Source organism: Dermacentor andersoni, chromosome 3 (genome assembly GCF_023375885.2).
Source record: "Dermacentor andersoni chromosome 3, qqDerAnde1_hic_scaffold, whole genome shotgun sequence".
NCBI lineage: Eukaryota > Metazoa > Arthropoda > Arachnida > Ixodida > Ixodidae > Dermacentor > Dermacentor andersoni.
The window spans coordinates 96,385,445-96,409,150 of NC_092816.1; the positions used below are offsets into that span (position 1 = coordinate 96,385,445).

Sequence of the window (23,706 nt, forward strand, 5' to 3'; positions counted from 1 at the left end):
TATCGAATTCGTTAAGGTGCACACAATTATTTCACTAGCGACTTTGCAATGCGCACGCATGGGCTACTGCCGCAGCTGCAAATCTAGATGTGCTTAAGTATTAAGACATATACAGGGATATGATGGTTTTTCACCTTGACATAAAAGTCACGACACAAGAGTTGAGCAAACTGTCCCTCTGTCACCGCAAGGTGTGAGACCGGGTTAGTTGATATTCCATGCTAAAGTGACTAGCGCAAGAGTGAACACGGGACACCAAAGAAGCTACAAGGATAAGCGCAAGCTTCCAACTGGCCGCTTGTTCTTGTAGCCTCTTTAGTGTCCCCTGTCCACTCTTGCGCTAGTCACTTCAGTCTGTGTCGTCGTCCGTTGGCATGCTATGGCCGCGGCTGCTTGCAATATTACGTCACATTTACTGGCCACCAGGCCAGGTACACCCTTGGGTACGACATATACAGTACTTGCAGTTAGTTTCCAAAGTAGTCTCCTATGGCGGTTATCCACGTGCGTGAAGCAAGAGCGCTATTTAAAATTATTGTGCAGTAATATATGTGGGATCTGTATGTTCGCCACATTCTATACCATGTTGCCGTTCCGCCTTTATTATATAGCCGCAATGTAGACTAGCAGCTACCGAACGCCATAAAGGCTATCCACATACTCAAAGACCTCGCGCACAACTCGTGACACTTAATTGTATTCAAGAGTTGTGCGACTGCCCAGGACATCCTTAACGAATGTTACCTAACATATGCGGTGTTGCTTGCCAAAACCAAGATTTCATTATGAGGCACGCCGTAGTGGGGAATTCGGGAATAATTTAGACCACTTGGGAATGTTTAACGTGAGCCTAACCCTAAGTACCCGGGTTTTCGCATTTCCCACCCATTGAAATACGGCTGCCGTGGTTCGGATTCGATCCCGAGACCTCGTGATTAGCAGCCGAACCCAACAAAAGCTAAGCAACTACGGAGGGGAAGGAATATTGGCAGTAGGAGGAAGGTGACAGCCGGCACGTGAGACAATTTGTTCCCATCCTCATTGCGCGAGAATTGGTACCATCTGTCCAAGAATGACACCGTAGAATGCACTGTATTCAATGTGATGGAGTCTGCATCCAATATTTCAGACCGGAATCCTACTGTAACTACTGACGACCAGGCATCTCGCTAATACGTGCAGTCGCTTCACAGCTGCCGAGCGCTGGCGTCGGCCACAGGACCTACTTGACCTTTGTTCAACACTTGCCGACATTCTCGCCTTATTTTGCACCATTGCGTTTCAGCTGAACTGCTTCAACAGCCAATTTATCTGTGCCAAAATTTGGACACCCTGTCAACGTTATGGTTTCTTATTTTTAAGTCATCTTTTATATTTAGGCTAATGCTGTCCTGAAATTTTCAGCGGTTTCACCTTTCCCAAAATGCCCGCATTTTTGTCGGCCTCTGTTCATATTTTAGAGGATTTTTAATAGACGTGGAAACCATTGCGTGGCCCCCTGACCAAGCTGCTCAAAAAGTCATTTTATATTCCTGAGGTCTTGTGCAAGCTTCTGCCTTCTTGCCGTTCATGAACCTCCTGATTTCCCTGTCAACTGTATCCCATTTTGATGACTCCAATCCCACGAAAGTTGGCAACGATAAAATGCCCGTGGGATTAAAGCCATTGAATTCAATTCTTCTGTGGATACGACAGCCGCTTTTGCTCACTGTGAATGGAAATATTGCGTTAATGAGCACCATTCTTAAGCATTTAAATTGATAGTCAAAAAATTATGCGGATCCCATGTATGTGCGAATCGATGTAAGCAAAGCTTTCTGTGTTTGTTGTCATTGTCATACGTAATCTCCACAGAGTAGACAGGCACTCTCTAATGAATTGCTGTAAAAGTTTGCCTGATTACGCCTGCCATTGTGATGCAAATAAACGGAACTTTAACTGATTTTCTCAGAAATAAACGCTGATTGAAATGCTGACGTCATCCTAAACAAGATCAACAAGCGCCGTAGTGCTCGATCTTATGATATCGCTATTCGTAAGCTTATATTCATGATTTATTACTTTTCTTGGGGAGGGGGGGGGCGATGTGCTCTTGTACCCTAGAAATGTCCCTCGGACGTCTCTGATCGGCTCGTTTTTATTCTCAAGTACCCAATGAAAACTCTCATCGCGGCAACTTCATGATGTCCTGGTGGCAGGCCACCATGGCGTGTCGCGCAAGTATGACCACGCTGATTCATTTGGGTTGACATATATTATTTTGTGCGTCATACTTCGCCACATTCATTTTTCAAACTATCCCAGAGCTCGAAAAGGGCGGCCAACTCCCTACGTCCCTTTCCTCTGTTTACCTCCGCAAAGTGTGTGTTTATGCTGTTGTTACCAAATACGCCCAGCGGTATGCTACCACTCAAGCCTTTCTGGCGGCTGAGCAACTGAAGTGGCAGGCTTTATTCAACATGGCGTTGACGTTCAATATGGCTATCCTCAATTACTTTTAGCGGACTTCGCTCCCCACCTTCTCTCCAGTGTCATCTCTTACACTACTCGCTCCTGCTAGACACAACATAAACACGCAACGACCTTAATGAAGTATCAATTACACGCTAGTTGACATGCTGTCGATGTATATTTCCGCTGAGCACCGGGATTGGAGCGTGGTCCTGTCTATGGTGACGTTATCCGTCTACAGCCTCGCTCAACAACACCGCTCGTTACTCATGAGGTTTTTTTTTTTTTTTTTTGTCGACAAGAGCATAGTGTATTTCCTCTAATTGTGCTTTCGGCTTTAGGTGTGACCTTGCACGCCCGCTTATTCTGTTACGCTGACGGCGACCGTTGTCGTCAGGCTGCCGCCTCATTCTGAGCTTTGCAGTCACCAAAGAGCACAGAAAGCTGTCTTCACAAACAAACCACCGGGATTCGAGCCCATCTCCCACATGCACCATCTTGCATTTGGGAGATGGGCACGCTAACCATTACGCTACCACCTGCCTCCGCCAATTTCTGTTTATCTGCCTTCCCACTTGACGTTTTGGCCGCAGACGCTGGCAGAACGGATGCAGAAACAAAAAAGAAAAGTAAATATTGCTTGAGCCGCCAGCTGACACATGACCTTAACTTTGGCAGGTTATTCTCATTGAAGCGCGTGTAGGCTTGCGGCTGCGTTCAGATTCTGGGTCGCCGTAGCTTTATTGTAAATTTGCTTTCGCCGACTTTTTTCAGCTAGAACTCAAACGCCGGACAAAAATGAGACCTACCGTTGAATATTTTCTTCTTGTTTTCTAGGTTTAAACCAAAAACGCTCATTTCCACAAATACTGATTTTTTAAAGAAATGGCATAAGGATACTATATTTCGAGGTCATGTCGTTGTATCAATACGGGCCGGCACCACGTATCGACGAAAAGGCATCACAGTGCCGATGCACGCGGCAGGTTACTGAATGAAGCAAACAGGAAACGACTGTTTTTCAGTTCTCGCAACATATTGTACACAGAACACAAGGCACCCACCACCATGACATTTTATTTTTGACAACAGCGACACACAATGGCGGACTGATATACTTCCTCAAGGGGTTTCATTTTAATTTTTCATCGCAAAACCGCAAGCACAGGTTGCGTCGCGCGTATACCGCAGCCACGTACTGTGGCCGCGCTCCTTTTCCTCTAACAATGTGGCCCCCAGCGGCTTCACGCTCTCCCGTAGGTGGCGGATTGGATTGTCACTCCAGAAGTTTAAATACATAACCTCTTTGCATAGAAACGACGGCATGATTGTTATTGTTAACATATTGTTGGCTTGGATATGTATGGTGTGCACGAGGCCCAAGACCCTGTCTGCTAACGCGGTCTTATGTTTGCGTTCGCGCCTCTGTCTTGAAGGGACGCCCACCGTAACATGCTGCAATGGTGCTTGCGTTGAGCGTATGTAAGGCGAAAAACGCGGTTCTAAAATGTCTGTTCACTAACTTGTGCAGTAAACCCATGTTTATAGTATTCGCGCAGTATAGTAGTAGTATAGTAAGGGTCACGAGTATGGCATCCGTAACCGCAAGCGTCACGTTATGGTCGTAACTTGTCGGGACAGCGTAGTTGTAATCCGCAGACCCTGCCACTAAGGAATACGTGGCTAGGCATGGCTGATGAATAATTGCGAAGATTGGTTTTCAGTGAAGGTTTGTTACCAAGAACGGCGGTAGCTTATACTGCCGCAAAGGACGGATGCTGGGCGGTGACTCCGATCATTTACTCGGCACATCACACATCTACACTGGAATTCAACTGGTTTCGCCAACTACATATTCTCGCGCCCCTAAGCAGCGACTTCGGCTGCCACCCGGGCCCTAGCTTTTCCTCTTTGTCCCCCGCTTCTTTCCCAATCTGCTGAGACGTGCTTCCACTGATGCTTGCTCCTCCTTTTTCTCAATAAATGAAGGCATTCATTCATGCATTCCTAGGTTACTGCAGAATATAGCGTGACTTTATTTCCATAACCACCCGGTCTCTCACCTGGACTCTCCCATCGCAAAACAAAGTTGCTGTGTTGCAAATGGCTGGGCGTCACATATACAATCTTCTAGGACTCAGGAATCCGCACTCAGTGCTCTGCTTCGTGAGCTACTATTAGCCGCTACGACGAAATGCGAAATGAAAGAAACCTAGCTGGGCTGGTCGCGGGCAGCTCTTTTTGGATTCGTGATGCGTCGATTTAAGATATATATTTTTCTTATCTAAGCCTGATGAGAGCGATATAGGCGAGCTGAGTTACGGTACCTCATTGGTTTGGACTAACGACGCTCTTCACGCAGCACTTTCGTCTCATGCGTGTTTGCGAACGGGAATGAAAGACAGGAGGGTAACACGCCTTCCTGAAATGAAACAATCGGAATAACCCTTTCTTTAGCGGTTGGACATATGTTGAGGGTCCCCGATACGAACCACCTGCAAGTCTGTATCACCTTGCAAAGGGTAACTCAGATGAAACGTTGTCAAACGGTTAGGCTTTTAATTATCATAAGTATCTCTTTATTGAAATTCCTTACCATGAGGTGAAAGCTGACGAATAAGCATTTAAATTTTCCGTGTTATTAAAACATCCTGTTAATAAAAGGTTGCTGAGCTTTACAGCCCCCTAAATTAAAGAGTAAGTTATGAAAAATAAAGTGGTGCGGTAAACGTGTAAACGCAGACGCAAGAAAAGGCCTAGTCCGTTTCCCAGTATTCACTCAATGGTCCGACGCAGCCAGCAGACTTCAAGTGCTTGCACGGGAGATCACGCTCTCTCTATGGTGCACACAAAGCAGCCAGACCAACCGCAGCAATCATCAACACGACCTGCCCTCCTTGATGCATCTCTGTATGCCAACTGGACTCCGCCGAAGTGAGGCCACCCTGCTTTATCGCTTATGGCTAGGGGTGGCCTTCACGAAATCCTACTCGTTTCGCATTGGAATGGCCGACAACGCTCTCTGCAATGCCTGTCTTTGCGAGGAGACGACGGAACACATTCTGTGCGACTGTCCTGAATATAATGTTCAGAGACAGTCCATGGCGTCCGTTCTAGCGCACCTTGACAATAGACCATAGTCAGTTGCAACCATTTTCACATATCGCCGACTGAAGACATCGCAGCTGAAGGCGACGAAGGGACTACTTCGGTTTATGAAGGATACGGGCTTGGACAAGCGGCTGTGACAGTGATGTCACGTACCGCACAAGAGTGACAGACTGTAACCAACGATGTGTGTGCCGTGTTATGTGCCCTCTATCTCTTCTCCCCATCTTTCATCCCCCCCATCCCGCTCTCATGTGTAGGGTAGCAAACCGGTTAGGCTAAACTGGTTAACCTCCCTGCCTTCCTTCCTCACTCAATGAAGATGGAGCACCTCTGTAGTCTCACATTGTAGTAATGTCAAGAAGAAAACACTTCCAAAAGAGTCAGTCACGAATGTTACTCATTATAAGATGACCTTGCGCTGGAAAAGAAAATAACACTCAAACATAACGATGGCTGCGCGCAAAGTGCTTCCTCTCATTCAGATCTACGGATCAAGGCGTCGGTTTGTCAGATTGGAATGCTAGTACATTGCAGCGCAATCTCGGGTCGTCAATTGTGATGGAGAATGTACGCCAGTATTCGCTTCACGCGCGCAATCTGATAAGATAACGCTCTTCCGCTATTGGATCCGTGACAACATACTGGATATTAGAAACACATGCAGGCGCATCTTGAGCTAACTGGTAACTTTGGAACTGTGGTTAGACGCTAAAAAAAGCCCCCCCCCCCCTCTATAAAAAAAGAATACAGCTGCTTTCAATATTAGCTGAAACATAGTGCTTGTGGTTTAAAAAGGGCCCCCAACACTGCACAGCGGCGCCAACATACAGAAAATTCAAGAGCGAACCACTTTCCAATTACTGGTATTTATCAAACCAGCATATCGTGGTTCAATGTAGCCCTGTAGTCCACGGGCCAGTTCCACCACGGGTGCTGTGTCGGACCTCATATTTCATGTCAGCAATAATTGTCACAAAATCACAGTATTTTTTTCTTTAGGTCTTATCATTAGACAGCTCAAATGCATCCAGCGAAACCCTCACCTTAATATTTCAGTACTTTTCGTTCTAACGTACATATCCGTGCTGATACATATGTTACAAAGTAATGAAAATGTACCCAATTCTTCACTCCAAGAAGCCGTTTTTATTCCTCATGATGCCAGGAAACCGAGCCTGATGCCACCAACGCTCAGAAACCTAATCGGGAGCGCGCACAATGTTCTGGCACACCTTGTGGGATGTACCGTAGCGCTGAGGTGCTTCTTGTATAATGTATGAGAATCGGTTATGAAGGCAGACATGCAAGGTTGGGCTACGTGCTTAAGCTCATGAAGTTGATTTGTGCCAAGATAACCTGTCCAAGCTTTCACACTTACTTTATAAGAAGTCTACAGCACCATCAATATGCCGGCTGCTTTTAACTGCACGAAACAAAACTATTGAAACGATACAAACAATGTTAACATCATTTTATCATTCGAGTGCTCAGATTGGTAAACTCTAGATGCGGAGTAAGTTGAGAAGTTGTTTGCGTAATTAACAAAGCTACATTAATTAAGTTTTCAGTAATGGTTTTTACGTGGCTAAAGAAAATGAGCAGTTAGGAGCCTGTCCTCGAGATTGTGCAACCAAGCGAAAAAATTTCGACTAAACATGCTTCTGTAAGAGCCATGCGAACAAAAATTTTCCAAGTAAACAATCTTGGGAGACGTAACTGACGCAGAAAAAGAACATCTGTAAAGTCACAGAAAGAACAGCACTTCACAACGGGACACAAAGGAGGAACCACACACAAACTGCGCTAACTTTAAGCGCTGTTCTTTATGTGATAATAAAGCAACTGCCCGTCAGTCATTCCTTTCAAACCTGTAAAGCCAACCTGACGACATCTAGCTTTTTGTGATGCTGTCATCAATAGTATGGCCGTGTGAACATGTTCTCCATGGCCACATAGTCGCGTTCCATTTTTATTCATACTGCTAGCTCGAAGGCAAGCATATTAAAGTTTTAGTGTCAATACGGCAGTGAACGTGTGCCGCCGAAAGCTTGCTTGGTCGCAGAAGCGATGCAGGACGGAATGATGGTGCAGATTTAGCGCGTCGCTGGCATCAAGACAATGCGCTGCCGCCGAGGGAAGGAAGATAACGAAAGTGAACAGCTTGGTAGCTGCTCACGGAGCCGTGCCGATGGTGTCGGTGTCATCATGACGAAATCTGAGGCGGCGATATTGACGGCTGAGGCATTTTATTTCTTTTATTATTGTATTCTTTTTTTTTCAACGAAGTCGTTAAGAGTAAGCTTTAACTTGAGCTCAACTCCAACGCGGCCCATTCAAATAGATGTAAAACGCCGAAACGCTTTTCTGAGATAACCCCTGGGCCGATATTAATGAAATTTGCTGGATTCGCGAGAGAAAGGTACATTCTAGTGATTATTGGAAGCGGAATTTCTATTTAGGGTTTGAATTCTGGTAAAATATTTTCAAAAATTCGAAAGTACGAAAAATACAGAAGCACGGTTTACAAATTAATAACTCCGCATCAAGAACTGATATCGCGGCTCTGTAAACAGCATCCTTTGGACAATTCAAAGCGGGCAAATTCAATATGCCGATTTATATCTTACGTGAAGTCGTTACGTTGTGAACAAGGGTTGTGGAAAAGCTGTATTTCCACACTACTAAATTTTTTTTAGATTCATGCGTTATATATCAGTTTTGTCCGTTTTAGATGTGCTGTTAGATGCAATGTACAGAATTGTGATATCAGTTTTCATTGCCGAAAGACAGAGTTGTAAACTTAATGATATCGTTTTCTGAAAATTTGCGATTTTTGCCAATTTTGAATAAACAAATGATGACCTAAATAAAAAATTCTAAACAAACAGTCACTAGATTTTAAGTTTTTCTTTTAAGTGCAACAAACCTTGTAAAATTTGATGCAGCGGTTGTGGAGAAAAACGAATTCTCCTTTTACATGTATTTATATAGGACCACCAAAGTTAAAGGTTCCTCTTAAGGGCTACTTTCTCCACTATCGCGTCCGCGTCCAGAGCAAAATCCCGAAGATAGCGTAATACCGGCCTGACCCGCAGCGGAGGTGAAGCAAGCGTTCAGCTCTCCCCATACGTGGGCTGATCCCGAATGTAACGCCATGCCAGGCCAACCTGCGGCGGAGTTGAAGGAGGCATTAAGCCCTCCCCATACGTGGGCCGATACCGAAGACGGTGCAAAGCGGGGCCGACATACGGTGGAGGTGCAGTTCGCCATTAAGGGGCCCACATACACAGCTTTGCTGGTCATCTTTCTTCACAGAGTGGGAGGGCACTCAGATTTTTTTCTTGCCAAACATCAGGTCATCGACGGCGAAACCAGAGACACCAAAGCCGTCCTCGGGCTCGACCTAGAAAGCGCTTTCGACAAAGTGACGCACTCTGCCATCCTCGCGCAGGTATCCCATCTAAACCTAGGCGAGAGGACGCGTACGAATATTTAAAAGAATTCCTCACCGGCAGAACGGCGAAGCTCAGAGCCGGCGACCTGAAGACGGACGAGAAGACATTAGGGAGCCAGGGCACTCCCCAAGGCTCCGTCATCTCACCCATGCTATTTAACCTTGTTATGATTCAAGCTGCAAAAGACTATGCCAGCTTGAAGGACTGAAGCACACGATATACGCGGACGACATTACGCTGTGGGAGGACGGGGGCAGTGATGCCCGCATAAAATCCACACTACAGACGGCCGTCGACACGATCGAAGAAAGCCTGGAAGGTACGGGACTGCGTTGCTCCTCAAGTAAGTCGGAGCTCCTGCTTTACCAACCGATCAAAACGCACAGAATCAAGAAGCAAAGAAAACACGAAAAGATCAAGATCCGCACCAGGGATGGTAACACAATACCGACGGTCAACAAGATCCGAGTCCTGGGCGTGACGATCGAAGCGCTTGGCAGGAACGGAGACACCGTCACCCGCATCATGGGTTAGGCAGCCAAGGCGGCCAAGGCGGCCAATGCGGTAAGGCGGCCAAGCAGCCACCAGACTGCTCAAGCGCGTTACCACCAAGAAGGGAGTCATGAAGGAGGAAAACTTCATCAGACTTATACACTCCTTCGTACTCTGCCACATAGTGTACGTGGCAGCCTTCCACAAGTGGATGAAAAGCGAAAAGAACAAGCTAGACATCCTTACAAGACACCCCTCGGTCTACACGAAACAACCAACACGAAACGTCTCCTCCAGCTGGGCATATACAACACGCTCGACGAGATCGCCGAAGCGCAAAGAGCCGCTCAGTTGGAAAGACTGTCATCAACAAAGGCCGGCAGAAAGATCCTGTGCAGTCTAGGCATCGGTTATCACGAACAGCAGGGACCAAAATGCCCCGTCCCCGACCACGTACGACGGAACGTGCGGGCGGATGCCTTCCCGAGGAACATGCACCCGGAATTCAACGAAGGCAGAAGACGGGCTAGAGGCACTTACGGACCTGCACGCGGAAGGCACCGGCGCCAGACACGTGGATGCAGCCGAATATGCCGGCCGAAACGGCTTCGCGATCGCGGTGGTCGACTCCGGAGGCAACGTGCGGGCGACCGCCAGCACATCGAGCAAGCAAGTGGAGGAAACAGAAGAAATAGCCATCGCCCTGGTCATCGTAGACCGAGAATGCCACATGATCTTCAGCGACTCCAGACAGGTTAGGTTCAAGTGAGGAACTTTGCCAAAGGAAGAATTGCCCCAACGGCGGCACGCGTCCTGCTCCGACAGGCAGACCGCGACAAGAGGACTCGAATCAAGTGGTTCCCGGCGCTCGCAGGACAAGCGTCGGAGAAGCATGCCAATCGCAACGAAACGGCACACGCCCGAGCGCGAGGACTAATCGACCGCGCCCAAGGCAACGGCTGCCCGCTGTGGTTCAGCGCCAAAGACCGGATGGCCAGCTATAAAGAACTGACCAAGGCTTCCGGCTGGCCCGCAGACTTCTGCCGCCACCCTGCAAAGGGCTGAGCAGGTCGCAGGCCGTGCTGTTCAGGCAACTACAAACGAGAACACTTCCAAGACCGGCGCTATTGCATAGGATGTACCCAGAATCGCACCGCCATGACAAGTGCAGAGCGTGCTGCAGGGAAACGGCCGCATTCGACCACATACTATGGGATTGCTCCAAACATCGAAGCGAAGCTAACTCAGGACGTATACCACCGCAGCTTGAGGAAGCAACGCGGGGCGACGACCAAAAAAAAAACAACTTCAGGCCGTCCAGCAGGTCATCGAGGTGCTGGCTAGGCAGGAGCCTGGCGAGCCGGCAACGGCGAGCGGGGATCCTCGTAGAGCACCCGGCACGATGACGACGCAGGCCACGTCCGAAGTCCCTTCGTGCTTTAATGCAGGCTCAATAAATGTTTTCCCAATCCAATCCAATTACTTATCCGCGTTTGTCCTGCATGCGTCTGCGGTGAAAACAAGAAGCAGGTACGCATAGAAAGTCTGAGGTGGCGGTGGCAGGTGGTAGCGCAGAAGTTATCATGCCCAGCCCCTGCACGTACTTATATCTGCATCGACATGGGTTCGTGGTAGTGATAGCGATCAAGGCTCTACTTTTTCTGCGCGCTCTAGCCATTGTGAAACTAAGGATGTAGTTAGAATGCCCAGCCACTGAATGCAAATTGCAGCAGTTACGAGTGGTGGGATCCCGCTGAGGCTGATTGTGAAGAAAGCTTCCTTTCTCTGTCCACTCTCGCGATGGTGAAGCTAAAATGAGGAGGAGGCCTGACGGACACAACGTTGATGGTCACCATAACAGAATGGATGGACGACCTGCGGAAAGGACAAAGCACGCCAACTTTTTAGCACTTGTCCTAGAGTAAAGCGTTAAATGGCTAGTATGCCCTCATGGGGATGGTAGGCCGAACTGCTTCTCACTACTAACACTGGACTGATACTAAGAAAATACTCCGTTCGCAGACACCACACTACACTGAAAGTAGAAAAACAATATCAGTGTATAAACTGATAGTGTCAATTATCTGGTGTCCTTCTTGCGTGTGTGGAGGGCATAAAGGTCCTGGCAATGAAATGGTAGTATCTTTGTTTTTGCTGCAGTTGCACACAAACAAAATTCGTTGAAGTGATCGGACAGCGATCTACCAGCGGAGAAGACCAACCCGCAAATTATATATAATTGCTGGTTTCAGATCTTCCAATGTACGTTGCGCTTAGCTACTATCTGCAATATTTCTTTCTTTTTGTGCTCTTATGAAGAGGAAAACTCCACATTACTACAATATCAACAACTGTAGGCAAAATAGACTGGCTTTGAAGCTGTGACCACGCACCGTACTTTTGTGCATTCAGCACATGCAGTATTGGGGCAACACGTTTGAGCAAAATGATTATGGTTTCGGTCAAAGCGCTGTGACAGGCGGGAAGAAATCGTTGTCATGCCCGGTGGAAACAATACCATCTGAAATCTTATTTACTTATACATACTTTTTTGAAAATACTCGGATGAAACCACCGCGTTCAAGTGTACAATGTCATTCCGCACGACATACTAGCTGGTTCTCACAGCCTTGCCAAGTCTTGCGCCAGATCCACTGGTTGGTAGGGGTCACCAAGAACGAACTAATAAATTGAGAAATAGAAAAAAGTACCACTTGTTGTTTTAGCACAGCAAAAATACTTGAAACGAAATATTTACTCGTACGACAGCATTCTGAATAAAAATTTCCGAACGTTCTTTTTCGCATAGGTTTTCTAGTTTCAGTGTTTGTCCCTCCCTCACGTAGTCGCGCTTCAGTTGTGCGCCACTAACTGATATCTTTAGTGCTGGGTTTTCGCACGCTTTTCGTTCCAAGCTTCGCGACCTATTTAGATAGACCTTGAATAATACCGCTAGTCATGCGTCCTTGTGCACAGCGCGCAAAATCGTGCGCTGCGTGAAACGAGACATCAGAAGAGCTTGCGCGCAACGCCGTCAGCGGAAGTGCGCAGCGCCGCAAAGCAAAAAAAAAAAAAAAAAGGGAGGAGAAAAAGAAATGAAGGCGGGGCCTATGACGTAGGCGTTACGCGATGCTCGAGGTCCGGTGTGGGAGAACGCAGGAAGGGAATTTCGCTTGCGGAGGCTAGACGCGGCGAAAGGAGAGAGTGTCTCGCTTTGCAGTGGAGCTTGCCTTGTGAAATCATGGGTTCGCGGCACTGAATTATTTATATCACGGCTGTGAATGAGCCGATTGGAAAAACGTTTGCGGCAGAACACTCCCTAGAGGACACGCAACAACTTCCAGTGTATAACCAAAATTTGCTGTGGAGCCTGGTGAGGGGTCCTCAAAGGCTTTTACGTCGCTTAGTGACTAAACATAATGGTTTTAGAACTCTTAATTTCCTTATATGTTTTACAGCCGACAATAGTACATAGGCCTCCGCAGTAAAGACACTTGTTTCCGGGCGAAAGGCATCGGTTTCAGAGAAGGTCGGTCTGAGTGCTGCATAAAACATGCGCCAGCATATGACTTAGAAGCGTGAGTGTAAACCTCTATGCACGAGTACTTCGATTGAAGTTTTAGGAAATACATTCGAATATGTGCATCTAGGGCGTGTTTTGTCATCTCTACGAATGATGTATCGCATTCTACGAGCTGCCACTGTCACGGCGGCAATGGCTTCGCTGGGAACGTCAGGTTATGCTCGGGAATTGGAACTCCCATTTCCTCAGAAAGCTTTCTTACGCGAGAGGAGAATGGTTCTCTAGCTGCTTGTCGGTCGTTAAACTGCGTTGCAGATCTCACGTCATTTATGGCTATATAAGAGGGATGGTCACGGTTTGCTTTAACTTTCTGAAAGCACATGAAACTGGAGTACGACATCTGAGTATGAAACGACCACTCATTACCTTACGCGTAGAGACTTTCTACAGGACTTGTCCTGACGGCACCGGTCGCCAAGCGGATTCCTAGCTGGTGAACAGGGTCAAGCATCTTCAAGGCGCACTACACTATACACTATTGCCCCATGCACTATGGCCCCATAGTATAAGTGTGTACGTATGAGACTTTTGTACACGTTCATCAGATACTTCCTGTCGCTTCCCCATGTTGTATCTGATAAAATTTTAAGAAGGTTCATTGTTTTCAGACATTCCTCTTTGAGGGGTTTTAAGTGTGGAATGAAGTTTAGTTTCGAGTCTAATATGACACCTAAAATTTGTGTTGTGTGGCATCTGATATGTGATTTCTATGTAGTTCTACATTGGGCTATGTAAGTAAGCCTCTTTTTTGTTTGAAAAGGACACAGGAGCTTTTAAAAGGATTCAATTTAAAGCCGTTTTTACCTGGCCATTTGCACACTTTGTTCAAACCAAGCTGGACATGGCTCTCAAGAACAGCAAGGTTACATGACTTGAAACCTAATGGTACGTTACCTACGTATACCGAATAAAACATACTCTGCGATAAAGATAAGCGCAAGGAATGCACTTTGACGATAAAAAGGGTACAGCCTAATACCCCACCTTGCGGACCCCGATTTCTTATGTAAATGGCCTATATAGATTATTGTCAGCCATAACACAAAATGTATGGTGTGATAAGTAGCTTTCAATTACATTAAGCATATTGCCTCGAATACCACTTCCGAAAGGTCTCGGAAAATCCCATATCTTCAAGTCTTGCAAAATGCGATTCCATGTCTAAGAAAACAGAAAGAAAGAACTGCTTATGCATAAAGGCGTCGTGAATGTTTGCCTGAATGCACACGATATGGTCAGTATAGTCGACCGACCCTCTCTGAAGCCGCAGTGATAAGGGTCAAGCATTTTCTTCGATTGAAGGAAATGTAAAAGATGACGATTTAGTATTTTCTCGAAGAGTTTGCAAAAACAACTCGTGAGTGCTTTTGGGCGGTATTTGAAGCGTCGGATTGGTCTTTGCCCTGTTTGAAGACCGGGACTACGATAGCTTCTTTCCATGAGGTTAGACTGTATCCAGCAGCCCAAATAAATAAATAAATAAATAAATAAATAAATAAATAAATAAATAAATAAATAAATTAGAACTACAAAAACTTAACCAATTTTACAGCGAAGCTGTTAAGGGCTAGTTCCCCAAGGATTGATTGATTCTTTATTGGTTTATCACATATACATGTGATGGGAGGCGAAGGGAAAAGCCATTCAAGGATGGCTTGAGGGAGTCCTTCGCCCCCACGATGGCAAAGACAACAGCAGAGGCACACACGTCCTGTTCACATGGTCGTACACTTTTACAAAACCATCATATTAAGCACAACATTGCCATAAACCTTGACAAAACCATAGAATTAAACACATTAGTTACTGCCCTACGTAGGGCATCATTCGTTAACATACTTTACTTCACCTCAGCATCGAATGACAGCACATTTCATAACAATGTACGCTTAGTAATAGTGACATTGAAACAATATAATTAAATAGCAATCGTAAACAGCTTTAGTGGTCAATGTACGGCTAGAAAAAATGTGTACAAGTCAGATAATGTTGCTTCGCGAATATCGATTTGTTTTTTATTAAAATCATTTAGTAGTCGTGGAAGTTTGTTTTGGAGCATTTGCCGACCATAGCCAGTGTGACAATATGGAACATTCCATGTTTCTGTTGTTCTAGTGGCATATGATGCTTCCTTCAACTGGAGATTCACCAAACCCATGAAGATAGAATTATGACAGTCATAGTTAAGGCGATATTCACGCAACAATTTATGCTCATATGTGTGTTGTACTCTATTTTAAATTTTTTAAAGAGCTCCACAGTAGAATGCCGGAGTGGCACATTCTCAATTATTCTCAAAATTCTTTTTTGCATTACTAATAGCCGCGAGAAATTCGATTGTGTTGTAGTCCCCCAGACCATGTCCCCGTGTCCATGTGTAGACACAAAACTACCCTTAAGTGGGCCGATCCTGAAGATAGTGTAATACCGGGCTGACCCATGGCGGAGGTGAACAGGCGTTATGCACTCCCCATACGTGAGCCGTTCCAGAAGATAGCGAAATGCCGGGATGAAAGGGGGTGGAGGTGAATTTCTTCACTAAGGGGCCCACCTACACAGCTTCGCTGATCATCCTTCACAGACTGGAAGGGCACTTAGTTTCATTGGCTTAAGTTCTGCTACTTGCTTGTATTGGATTGATTCCGAGTAGCTTATGAAGCTGGATACACGCACGAAATGCATGCCAAGGGCGTCGGTCTGGTTTTCCAAGGTATGTCATTGGTCATCGAACAAAGATAATGGGTTGATTTTCCGCCCTTTTAACCTTCTCAGTCCATTCCATACTTTACCCTCATGGGTATGGAAATTCAGGCCTTAGAGTAACCTCTGCCAGCTTGCTCTCCTAGCCTGCCGCCTCGAGCGCCGCCCTTGTGACTTCGTATGTTTAAATGCAGTGAAATTTCCTGCCATTGGATATTGGTGCAGTGTGCTCCATGCCTTATTTTGTCTCTCTCGTGCCTCTCTGCTGGCTTCATTTCACCAAGAAACACGTCTCTTACATGATTGGCTGCTTGTTTGTGGAATGAACTATACGACTGCATCAATAATAACAGCGTTAAATTATCGCCACATGGTAGTGAGGGTCAAGAACGCAGTGGCAAAACTGTGCATGTTGAAACTGACTCTTTATTGGGTGAACCTGTGCCCAGAAAAACAGGCTACACTCAAAGCACAACGATAGCGGTGAACACAGTCGGCCATCGTCGAAAATCCGATCAGCGGGTCAAGCGCGTCGGCTTTTATACGTGAGTCATCGAACATTCCAGAGTAATCGCTGGTGCCCGCGTGTCTTCCAGAAAGCACTGCACAATTCGTGTCGCGCACACAGTCAATTACACAAGGTTGGGTGACAACAGACTGCGGATAGAACCATCGATAACATTCCAGAAACTTCCGAGGCTTCCGATACTTGCGGGCGCGATCTGTTCTTAGCGATAAAATTTGTTAGACGGCGAAAAGTGGTCAGCCAAGAAAGATAAACAAGTAGACGTGTCAATATGCTTCAGCGTCATCTATGCTGAAATCGCGTATAATATCTTGTGATAAGTAAATAGATTCCTTAAAACGCTTCCACTCAGCCGAGTCAAGTTTCCAGCAAGGAACATGCGGAGGAATGTCGTGTTGTGTTAGTAAGTTAAGAGTCACCGGGAAATTTCCACTCCCAAACGGATTTTCTATTACATTGCATTCTAAGTAGAAAAAGTACGGATGATCCAAGCGCTCAATCTATCGATGAATATGAATAATGTGCAATATTATAGCAGGTAGGTTCCTTCCTATTAATTAGGAACACGCCAGATGTCACAAGAAAGGTTTCGATCAGTCGACTGCTCGAATCAGTCAGCCAGACTCCCCAAAAGCTCCGGACAGGCCGCCATTGGAATATGAACCTGGCAACGTTTAATGTTAGAATGTTATCTATTGAGGCGAGTCTAGCAGTGCTATTGGAGGAATTAGACGGCAGTAAATGGGATATAATAGGGCTCAGTGAAGTTAGGAGGCCAAAAGAAGCATATACAGTGCTAAAAAGCGGGCACGTCCTGTGCTACCGAGGCTTAGCGGAGAGACGAGAACTAGGAGTCGGATTCCTGATTAATAAGAATATAGCTGGTAACATACAGGAATTCTATAGCATTAACGAGAGGGTGGCAGGTCTTGTTGTGAAACTTAATAAGAGGTACAAAATGAAGGTTATACAGGTCTACGCCCTTACATCCAGTCATGAGGACCAGGAAGTCGAAAGCTTCTATGAAGACGTGGAATCGGCGATGGGTAGAGTGAAAACTAAATACACTATAATAACGGGCGACTTTAATGCCAAGGTAGGCAAGCAGCAGGCTGGAGACAAGGCAGTGGGGGAATATGGCATAGGCACTAGGAATAGCAGGGGAGACTTATTAGTAGAGTTTGCGGAACAGAATAATATGCGGATAATGAATACCTTCTTCTGCAAGCGAGAGAGCCGAAAGTGGACGTGGAGGAGCCCGAACGGCAAGACTAGAAATGAAATAGACCTCATACTCTGCGCTAACCCTGGCATCATACAAGATGTGGACGTGCTCAGCAAGGTGCGCTGCAGTGACCATAGGATGGTAAGAACTCGAATTAGCCTAGACCTGAGGAGGGAACGGAAGCAACTGGTACATAAGAAGTCGATCAATGAGTTAGCGGTAAGAGGGAAAATAGAGGAATTCCAGATCAAGCTACAGAACAGGTATTCGGCTTTGACTCAGGAAGAGGACCTTAGTATTGAAGCAATGAACGACAATCTTGTGGGAATCATTAAGGAGTGTGCAATAGAAGTCGGTGGTAACTCCGTTAGGCAGGATACCAGTAAGCTATCGCAGGAGACGAAAGATCTGATCAAGAAACGCCAATGTATGAAAGCCTCTAACCCTACAGCTAGAACAGAACTGGCAGAACTTTCGAAGTTAATCAACAAGCGTAAGGCAGCTGACATAAGGAAGTATAATATGGATAGAATTGAACATGCTCTCAGGAACGGAGGAAGCCTAAAAGCAGTGAAGAAGAAACTAGGAATTGGCAAGAATCAGATGTATGCGTTAAGAGACAAAGCCGGCAATATCATTACTAATATGGATGAGATAGTTCAAGTGGCTGAGGAGTTCTATAGAGATTTATACAGTACCAGTGGCACCCACGACGATAATGGAAGAGAAAATAGTCTAGAGGAATTCGAAGTCCCACAGGTAACACCGGAAGAAGTAAAGAAAGCCTTGGGAGCTATGCAAAGGGGGAAGGCAGCTGGGGAGGATCAGGTAACAGCAGATTTGTTGAAGGACGGTGGGCAGATTGTTCTAGAGAAACTGGCCACCCTGTATACGCAATGCCTCAGGACTTCGAGCGTACCGGAATCTTGGAAAAACGCCAACATAATCCTAATCCATAAGAAAGGGTACGCCAAAGACTTGAAAAATTATAGACCGATCAGTTTACTGTCCGTTGCCTACAAAGTATTTACTAAGGTTATTGCAAATAGAATCAAGAACACCTTAGACTTCCGTCAACCAAAGGACCAGGCAGGATTCCGTAAAGGCTACTCAACAATAGACCATATTCACACTATCAATCAGGTGATAGAAAAATGTGCGGAATATAACCAACCTTTATACATAGCTTTCATTGATTACGAGAAAGCGTTTGATTCTGTCGAAACCTCAGCAGTCATGGAGGCATTGCGGAATCAGGGTGTAGACGAACCGTATGTAAAAATACTGAAAGATATCTATAGCGGCTCCACAGCCACCGTAGTCCTCCATAAAGAAAGCAATAAAATCCCAGTAAAGAAAGGCGTCAGGCAGGGAGATACGATCTCTCCGATGCTATTCACAGCGTGTTTACAGGAGGTATTCAGAGACCTGGATTGGGAAGAATTGGGGATAAGAGTTAATGGAGAATACCTTAGTAACTTGCGATTCGCTGATGATATTGCCTTGCTTAGTAACTCAGGGGACCAACTGCAATGCATGCTCACTGACCTGGAGAGGCAAAGCCGAAGGGTGGGTATAAAAAAAAAATTAATCTGCAGAAAACTAAAGTAATGTTTAATAGTCTCGGAAGGGAACAGCAGTTTACAATAGGTAGTGAGGCACTGGAAGTGGTAAGGGAATACATCTACATAGGACAGGTAGTGACTGCGGATCCGGATCATGAGACTGAAATAATCAGAAGAATAAGAATGGGCTGGGGTGCGTTTGGCAGGCATTCTCAGATCATGAACAGCAGGTTGCCATTATCCCTCAAGAGAAAAGTTTATAACAGCTGTGTGTAACCAGTACGCACGTACGGGGCAGAAACCTGGAGGCTTACGAAAAGGGTTCTACTTAAATTGAGGACGATGCAACGAGCTATGGAAAGAAGAATGATAGGTGTAACGTTAAGGGATAAGAAAAGAGCAGATTGGGTGAGGGAACAAACGCGAGTGAATGACATCTTAGTTGAAATCAAGAAAAAGAAATAGGCATGGGCAGGACACGTAATGAGGAGGGAAGATAACCGATGGTCATTAAGGGTTACGGAGTGGATTCCAAGGGAAGGAAAGCGTAGGAGAGGGCGGCAGAAAGTTAGGTGGGCGGATGAGATTAAGAAGTTTGCAGGGGCAGCATGGCCACAACTAGTACATGACCGGGGTAGTTGGAGAAGTATGGGAGAGGCCTTTGCCCTGCAGTGGGCACAACCAGGCTGATGATGAAGATGATGACGCCAGATGTCACAAGAAAGGTTTTGATCAGTCGACTGCTCGAATCAGTCAGCCAGTCTCCCCAAAGACTGTTATGAGCATTAGGAGGGCGATCAGGCAGACGGGGGATGATAGATCCATACGCGTACTCGGCTACGTCGTGTCGCAACACACCAAGCGCCTGCTGACGCAGAAGCCCCTGCGGGCAATGGCAACATTAGTGAACCGTCTGAAGACGAACAAGAAATGCTTAACGACAACGGTGGCAATATAGTAATCCGAAGCTCTGCAGCCACACGTTGCATCACTCTCGGGTTTCGACACGAAGCATGTTATCTCCATAACATAGGGTCGGCCGTACTTGCAACGTTGAGCCGGAGGAAGTGCGCAGAAGAAAATTAGCGACTTTCACTAAGCACATCTTGAATTCATGTTAAATGAGTGTTTTATTTTTTTCTGGATGTGCTTATACCATGCTCTGTCGGAGGCGGTACGGCACCAGATCGTTACAACGAAGTGACCTGTATATAACGAGATATTTTGAACGTCCTGAGCGCTTCGTTGTCAAGGCGTTTGGCTGTCGCTGATTTCAAGTAAGTACGTTCGCTGTAAGGATTCCCCCTGTCAGGCATGCGCTAATTCTACACATTAATTCTTACATCTAAATACGCTTGGACAAATACGAGATGCGAGTGAACTTCTACGGGATCCTTATTCCTTTCCCAAAGCTTGCCGGCGCAAGTTTCTTGGTCATCATCTCTGTTTAATTTTAGGTGCAACAAGCAGGGCTCATCTGCACCATGTTATGCTCAATGTTCTAATACGGTTCCTTGCATAAATATGGGTGCTGGTGCACAATACTGGAACTCCTGCTGAATATCCTGCACACTACCCGAGTTCGCGAGCGAGGAGGACTGGATAGTCAGGCAATGTCATATTTACAACGTCATATTTTGGTCTCATTAGCTCTTCTGCACAACGCTATATATCTTATCGCAACTGGTTGACGAGACTCACCAGGAAAATCCACAGGACGTAGTTCTTGGTTGAAAAACAAATTGGGCCCTCATGCACTACACGCGAGATCTTTTTTCGCACAATCGGTTCGCCGATGAATTCCACGCATCTCCAAAGCACCGCCACTTGCGACAAGCACCCGGGGTGGAGCCAGCTGCCTTGCTTCTGCAAGCGTGGCGTCCTGACGCCCTTCGCTCTCGGCTGTCCACTTTCTACAAGTCGGGAAAGCGCGTGAAATGCGAACGGAAAAAAAGAAGATAACAAAGGGTGAGCGGCGTTTCCACGACCAGCCGCCTCGCCGCGGAAGGCCTATAATACTTATGTTCGCGCTCTCCCGCGTCAGTAGTCTTGTATTAGTTTGAGCACTGCGCTTATGATACTTCTTGTTTTCTTGCTTGTGCGCTGCTTGTTCGTTCAGGAGCAAACCTAGGACAATCTCCCAAGTATTTGGTTCTTTTTTTTCCTCCCCATCGTAAATCGGGACAAGTGCAAACACGGCATCGAACTTGTGGTGGTAGTGATACCTCATGTCCCTCATCATTTCATTCAGGAAAGCGCAAGAATTACGCACGAAGAAGCGTAATTCTCTTAATTGTGTGTTAGCTCATTTTTATTTATTTATTTCTGCGAAGCGGACTGGTATATTGCGGATACATTATCTTACTTTTGATATTTTTTTCGTATCTTTCTCTTTTTATTAGCCTAATAACCATCTGGATTGTTGGCGTACCTTCCACAGCAGTTTATGATGCAAAATTTCGTTATCATCATGAGCATGATAGCTGCCGTTTGCAGGGCCGCGCCCATCACCTTCTTTCCGCGAAGTGCGACAGAGCGCGCGGCCATGAGACCATTTTCACGGCGTTCCCACGGGAGCCGCCATGTTTGATCACGTGGTAACTTGTCCATTAGCTGGCTCAGTTGTCTGCGCTGCCTCCGTGTTTACAATGGATGTGCATGACGTCGGTGATGCTCAGCAAATCTCTTTTTTGGATGCATATCGTGGACTCTGACTGGGTGGACTACACGAAGCTTTGACCGCAGCTTTTGAGGACACGTAACCGCTTTCTAGGCTCATTACACCTTGTCCAAACGGTGCATGCAGCGCATACAGTGTTTGTACTTGAAGCGGGGGTAGAAATGTATTCCAAGCTCTCTCAAACGTGCCACTTCTGACTTAAATCAGGATTACGGTGTCTTTTGTTCTTGGTTTTTTTTTTGGCAATCGCTTCGAAGCAGTAACTTGTCGTGTTCTGACTCAGTAACGTTCCTTGGTGCGGTCACTGATAGTTTATTTTCTTGCTAATATCGCTCACGGATGTGATAAGTTGTGGCAGATTTGTTCTTAACGCAATAATTAAGGCTTGAAACGTAGATATTTTATACTTTGCAATAGCTTTGCAATAGCGTGATCGCGGTCTGTGATCTGCTTGTTCTGCCTCGGTATTCGTGTAGCATTGAATTACAACGTATATGTAAACTGGTAGCGAAGATTGCATAGAAGCCCACATGTCAAGAACATGGTGGCTGGAGAGCTTACGACTCTCCTCAGCTGAAACATCAGCGTGTCCTTTAACCATAGGAGTGGCGCATGTCTTAATGTGAACATAATTAGGCTGTTATTGACGGCAATTGCTCCACTAGCTTCCTTAGAAAAGTGAGTGAATGGGATCATTGACACTGCCACATAGGTTTCAAATGCAACTTCACTTTTATTCCTCTAAAATAATGAAACTAATATAATTGACCAAACAAAACATGTTTGAATGCATGAGAAGTACTATGGCCAGCAGACAGTCGTAATGTATTGCAACATATGCGGATCCTTTTCACAGAATCATTCGTAATTCCTTGCGACACCATCCATTCATATGCAACAGTTATCAGACAGGACAACATTGCATTACATTATCATTATGAAACATTCGACTTACTATTCCTACTGCCAGTCGGACACTCAGAGCCTGTGTTATGGAGAGTTAACGAACATAGCGCGACGTTTCTTCGTGGAGCGTTCCGCATTATTGTCATGACGAGAGAAGCGCGTAGAATACCGCAGCGTGAATTTGCACGACAACAAAAAAGCTGCCCTCACACGTTTCGCGAATGAATGCCGTGCGCTGGGTCAGGCAAAATTTGAATTGGAGCGCATGCCACACTTTGAACAAACACGCAAGGAAGTAAAGAAACTCGGATGAAACCACCGCGTTCAAGTGTACAATGTCATTCCGCACGACATACTACCTGGTTTGCACAGCCTTTCCAAGTCTTGCGCCAGATTCACTGGCTGGTAGGGGTCACCAAGAACGAACTAATAAATTGAGAAATAGAAAAAATTAACATTTGTTGTTTTATCACAGCAAAAATACTTGAAACGGAATATTTATTCGTACGACAGCATTCTGATTAAAATTTCTGAGCGTTCTTTTTTTTTCGCATAGGTTTTCTAGTTTCACTGTTTGTCCCTCCCTCACGTAGTCGCGCTTCAATCGTGCACCACTAACTGATGCCTCTAGCGATGGGTTTTCGCACGCTTTTCGTTCCAAGCTTCGCGACCTGTTTAGATAGACCTTGTTGAATAATACCGCTAGTCATGTGTCCTTGTGCACAGCGCGCAAAATCGTGCGCTGCGTGAAACTAGACATCAGAAAAGCTCGCGCGCAACGCCTTCAGCGGAAGTGCGCAGCGCCGCAAATTAAAAAAAAAAGCGAGGAGAAAAAGAAATGAAGGCGGGGCCCGTGACGTAGGCGTCACGCGATGCTCGAGGTCCGGTATGGGAGGACGCAGGAAGGGAATTTTGCTTGCGGAGGCTAGACGCGGCGAGCGGAGAGAGTGTCTCGCTTTGCAGTGGAGCTTGCCTTGTGAAATCATGGCTTCGCGGCTCTGAAATATTTATA

General features: G+C 46.0%; 1 protein-coding gene across 1 annotated transcript in view; it reads right to left on the reverse strand.

Moving 5' to 3' along the window:
- Nucleotides 1–23,706, reverse strand: part of LOC126541884 (uncharacterized) — a 63,274-nt gene that overhangs the window by 35,018 nt on the left and 4,550 nt on the right. The window lies entirely within an intron of this gene.